The 5,113-nt window shown below is 42.1% G+C and overlaps 1 protein-coding gene across 2 annotated transcripts in view; it reads right to left on the reverse strand.

The window, feature by feature from the left end:
* The window catches only part of ZMIZ1 (zinc finger, MIZ-type containing 1), a 156,712-nt gene that overhangs the window by 84,301 nt on the left and 67,298 nt on the right, over nucleotides 1-5,113 (reverse strand). The window lies entirely within an intron of this gene.

The raw sequence follows: 5,113 nt of genomic DNA on the forward strand, positions 1-5,113 counted from the left end.
TTTTTTTTTTTTTTTTTTTTTTTTTCCTGACATAGGTAAAAGTGCCATGGGTCACACTGGATTACTGTCAATAGAATGAGCCCTAACAAGCTAAGAATCAGGATTAGTAACACATTGCAGAGAATGCAAGACAGGTGAGAATGATCCAGGTCAGGAACTGGAGAAATATATAACATTTTTTATAGGTAGGCTGAGCAGCAGCCTTCCACACTGCTGATGTAATTACTGTCCCAGTGTCACTCATTCTATTTTATAACTATTACCTTGATTCTAAGAAGAAAATTCTTAAGGGAACTTACAATTAGAAGTGTGGAAAATAACCTGCCTGTGTTCTTGTCTCCTTACTGAATCCTCTGTGAAAGAGCCTCTGTACGTGCCAGACTGGCTGGCTGCTTTCTCATTGATGATGAACGGATACACCCTCTCCAATATGCCTTAAAAGCTATTACTGCTTTGCTTTATTGTGCATTGGTGTACCTCTGATAATTATTGAAACATCCATTTCAGTTCAGGGCTAGCTCGTCCTTTTACATTCTGGCTTAAAAGGTTTTGTTCAGTAACTTCAAATTGTTCTAATATTGAGTAAGTTGATTTTCAGCTACTTCTTGAACAACTGGTTTATATACCTAAATATCTTTTTGCTAAAGCATCGTAGGAGCAGATACACCTCATGAAATTTCTGTCCCTATCCTATCATCAGAAGAGTCAGGAGATATTACCATAATATGTATTTTTTCCAGTGTGTTAACTTTTAGCTATTTTTGTAAGGATCTGTTTGTTTTGGTCACTCCAAAGAAATAATCAGTAACTCCACAGCACAGAGAATCAGATGCTACGTCCAATGTTTTTTTTCACAGAACTTTCTGGGTTTTTTTTCTGGAAAGGCAGTACAAGGAAAACCACCACAGCAAACTAGAAAAATCAGAGATCAGTGGGGTAATTTGTTACAGCACTATTTTTAAAGGTCCCCAAATATGTCTATGCTGCACCACACACTGTACCCTGCAGGGTACCAGAGGTAGTAAACCATCCACTCAGCCTGCAGAGCTATCCACATGGACCACCTAGGCTTCTGATACTCAGAGTAGATCACCCAGGTCTAGTTTGGATAGTTCTGAACTACAATGTATTAACAGCTGAGCAGTGCTGAACCCCTTTTCTGCACCTTTCTCCCCCCCCTCCTTGAGCAAAAGCCTTTTTGTTCACCTGCTTACAAGCAGTTTCATGGCTGTCTGTTAACAGCTGCTTCTTCTACTTGTTCCACTCAAGAAAAAACAAAAGTTCCACTTGCAATAGTAGCCTCAGAGGAAGGTATTTCCTGTGGCAGTCTCAGTTCTCAAATTGAGCGGAACAAAGTAAGAGAGCATCTTCACTGAGATCTCTGGAACAACATTTTAGAAACATTCGCATGGTAAGGTTTTGGGTTTGTTTTCCCCTGGTTAACTCCTTCCCTAGTTAGCTCTTCTGCAGTTTTAATAGAATGTTATGTCTTTTGTTGTGAGAGAATAAAATCCCATAGAGTGACAGTTTCCTGTTGGCTGCAGTCTAGTAAGATTTTTTTCATTGCTGTCATCAGTAATATCCCTTTTGCTGGTGTCCTGGTCATGTGAAAGCAGCCTGGTGTTGTCGCAGCTCCAGTGACAACTGAGGCCAACGCAGGAACTTCTGTGTCCTCAGCTTACCTTGTAGCATCAAAAACCCTATTCTCTCATCTTAGTTACCTATCTAGTAATTCAGAGACTGTATTAATCTAATTGCTATACTAACCTTTATGGCAACAGAAGGCCTGTTTCGCCAAACCATTATCTCTAAATTATTTCACTGTAATTAATACAGTACCTGCTACTATAACAACAAACTGCTTATTAATTGAGCCTAAAGTATTGTCTATTACTCTCTCATTGTGCACACGTTTCGCTCAAGTATGAACACAGCACAAGTGCTGCCAGGGCCATGAAGACACTGACATGCAGAGATTTTACGTTTTCACCCATTCTACTAGAATCTACACAAGATTAAAGCCTTAAGAGTAAGCTTTACCTCTCTTATGACTAGTATTTCAATTGTTACCATGATCCTGTACCTTGCACATTCAGATGACTTATTTACTAGTGAAATGTAATTGCATTCCCCACAGATTTTCAGATAGCTTCTTCAGAAAGGGACAAAAGTGGGGTAGATCAGAATCAAATTAATGTTATGTAATTATTTAAATAAATTTTTTTACCATAAATTCCAAACTAAGCCTTTGGTAACACTCTCCTGTTGGCTTAAACTCAAACTATGAAGTGTTACTGACTGAGTTATTCTGAAGGAAATTTACATAAAACCTGACTTTTGTTCCCAAGTTCTACTGCACTTTAACTGCCATCTTGATTTAAACGCTAAGCAAAAAGAGGAACAAAATCCTGCTAAGCAGATTGGTAACAGTAGAGGAAACACGCTTTCGCTTGAATAAGAGAAGCTTCTACTTTTATGCGTGATTAGCTGCTGGTAATTATTTTCTTTACCAATGTAAGTGTAATAAAGTACTAACTTGAGGAAAATTAAAGGAAATACTGGGTAACATAGAGCAATTTTATTTGGATCTTAGTGTTATGTACTTCCATTCCGAGGTAGTGTTTCAGCCACGCTAATTGTTTCTCTCAGGTCACCACAGCCTAATGACCTGGCCAGCTTAATTTGATTGAGACATGACTACTTAAAAGAGACTGCCTCCACAGTAACCTTTCTCTCAAAAATCTATAGATTAGCAACAAACATCACCATCTGTAGTTTTATGAGCCAAGGCAAGCTATCAGAAATGGGGGTTCCAATTGGCCAGTTCACCCCACCAGATCTGTCTACAAAGAGCATTTATTTAATCAAAAGTTGACAGATACTACAAGATTTTCAGACAGGTCTTATCACAGGCTCACCTGAACTCTGATGATGCAGTTTGTCTGACTGAAGTCAACACCTGTTTTCAGAGTAACTTCAGTGCACAAAGTATCACTGACACTACTTTAGACAAAATCTATTTCGCTTTATGCAGTGATATTACTGGTTGAAGAGCTGCTATCTACAAGAACAAGTCTCTTCTCCCAAGAAACCATGATGTCAATGTCCAAGTTGCAAATACTGAAGATGTATCGATTTCTTGCATTTATTTTTTGCTGTACATCAATATATGCCATTTTATTCGGTTCTAAGTGATTATTTGCTTTAATCCAAGTAACTAAAGCAAAAAATAAACCAACATCCCAAATTCTACTCTGGCATCACTAGTCTGAAACTTTCTAAAAACTCCATAAATCATATGCAAATAATCTTTTTTTGTTTTACATAGGCAAAGAAAGGCACTTGCCATTACTCAACACTTGGGGAAAAAAACTTGTCCATTTGAATGCCCAAGAATGCCATTGGTACCTGTACTTCTTTGGGTTCTTTGAAACCACTTACCACAGACATGAGTTCTGCATGGCAAGGTCTTTAGAAATACAGGAAAAATGAAATGGTGCCACTGCTGTTCGTAGAGCAGCACGTCATGTTTTGACAGCACCAGACAGGCGAAAGTTGGAGAAAATGCCACTGAGAAACACTGTTGCCTCTAGGTTTTATGAGTGCAGATACAATAAGGAAGATCCTTGTAAAAATGTACACAGTTCAGCCCCTAAAATAAGAATATGGAGAAGCCCCGCTAAATTAGCAACCCGTGAACGTGGTTCTCGCCTCCCCAGATCTCCTCGGGGGCGCTGGCAGGCAGGGCGGGCGCAGGCAGGGCTGGCAGCCATCCCCTGGCTGCAGGCAGCGCTGCCTTACCCGGCATCCTCCCGCGCCGAACACACACACACACACATGCACACACACACTCTCCCAGGCTGGCTGAGGCGAACACGCACACCCCCGTCCCCACTGACACACGTACGCACCCCCCGCCCCCCCAAGAAACCAACTTACCCACAAGTTATATTGCATTAAAAAAAAACTAGTCTTCCTCTGCTGCCCCTCCTCTGCTTGCCCGCCTCTCTTCTGCTGCAGAAAAAGGCCACATATGTCTGCAAACACTTCTAGGCAGAAACCAGCCAGTGCAGAACAAAGACAGCCGGGATTGCCTTCATCTCAGCACAAGGCAGCCAGTAGCTATTTTCAAGCTTGTTCGCTCTCCCCCCTCTGAGGGCACCCTGCTCTGTTTCTCTCTCTCTCTCTCTCTCCTCTTTGCCTGTCCAGCTACTGCACAACACACATCAATTATTCATTGCTTGTCTCCCGGTTTCCAGGCAAAACCAATCACAGATGGAGTCTTGCTAATGGGCTCATGCCGTACTTGCCAACAGGCTATTTGTGCTCAAGCTACAACCCTCCAGAGACAATAAAGAGAATCAGGTTAAGCTTTAAAACTTCACACGTACGCGAACAGACCTAAAACGGCAATATACATGTAAGCATCCCTCTGACATTGCTTAGGAGTACGTCTTCAGCACACAGCATGGCAGAAGGCTGCTTTAAATCTTCTGAAAAGGTTTTAAGAAAATCAAACACTCAGAAAAATCTCACCTCAGCTGCATGTTACTGATATTGATGGTTTTCTTTTCTGTCTCTAGTGATCCATCTCTTGCCTTCCCATTACACCTCTCCCTCCTTCTCTCCTACTCATGCACGCACGCACACACACGCAGCCACTTTGCCAGAAGGGAGGGGGGGAGAGAGAGACAGAGAGAAGGAGAAAGAGAGAGGAGCAAAAAAAACCAACAAAACCAAACACAAAAAAACCCCCAAACACCCAGGCAGCTCACATTTCAAACTTGCAAGGAGGGGTGGTGCTTAAAACGCTAGGACAAAGCCTCTGTCTCTGGCACCCAGCCAAAATACTAAAAAAAATCCCCTCGATCAATTAACTGGAAGCAACACTTGCTCGAGCCCACATAACAAACCATTAAGGGCACAGAGGCTGAAAAGTCTTTAGATTTGGGAGTCTTATACACTTGTTTCCCCCCTCCCTGTTTGCTGAATGCTGTTGACTAAATCCATCAAACTAGTCATGCTAATTACCGTCCAGAGCAGCCTCGGCGGCGGAGCAGCGCCCGGGACGGGCGGCCCCCGGGGCCGGGAGTTTCCTTCCGCACCGGCCACC

This window comes from Chaetura pelagica, unplaced genomic scaffold (assembly GCF_000747805.2).
Source record: "Chaetura pelagica isolate M959 unplaced genomic scaffold, ChaPel_1.0 scaffold205, whole genome shotgun sequence".
NCBI lineage: Eukaryota > Metazoa > Chordata > Aves > Apodiformes > Apodidae > Chaetura > Chaetura pelagica.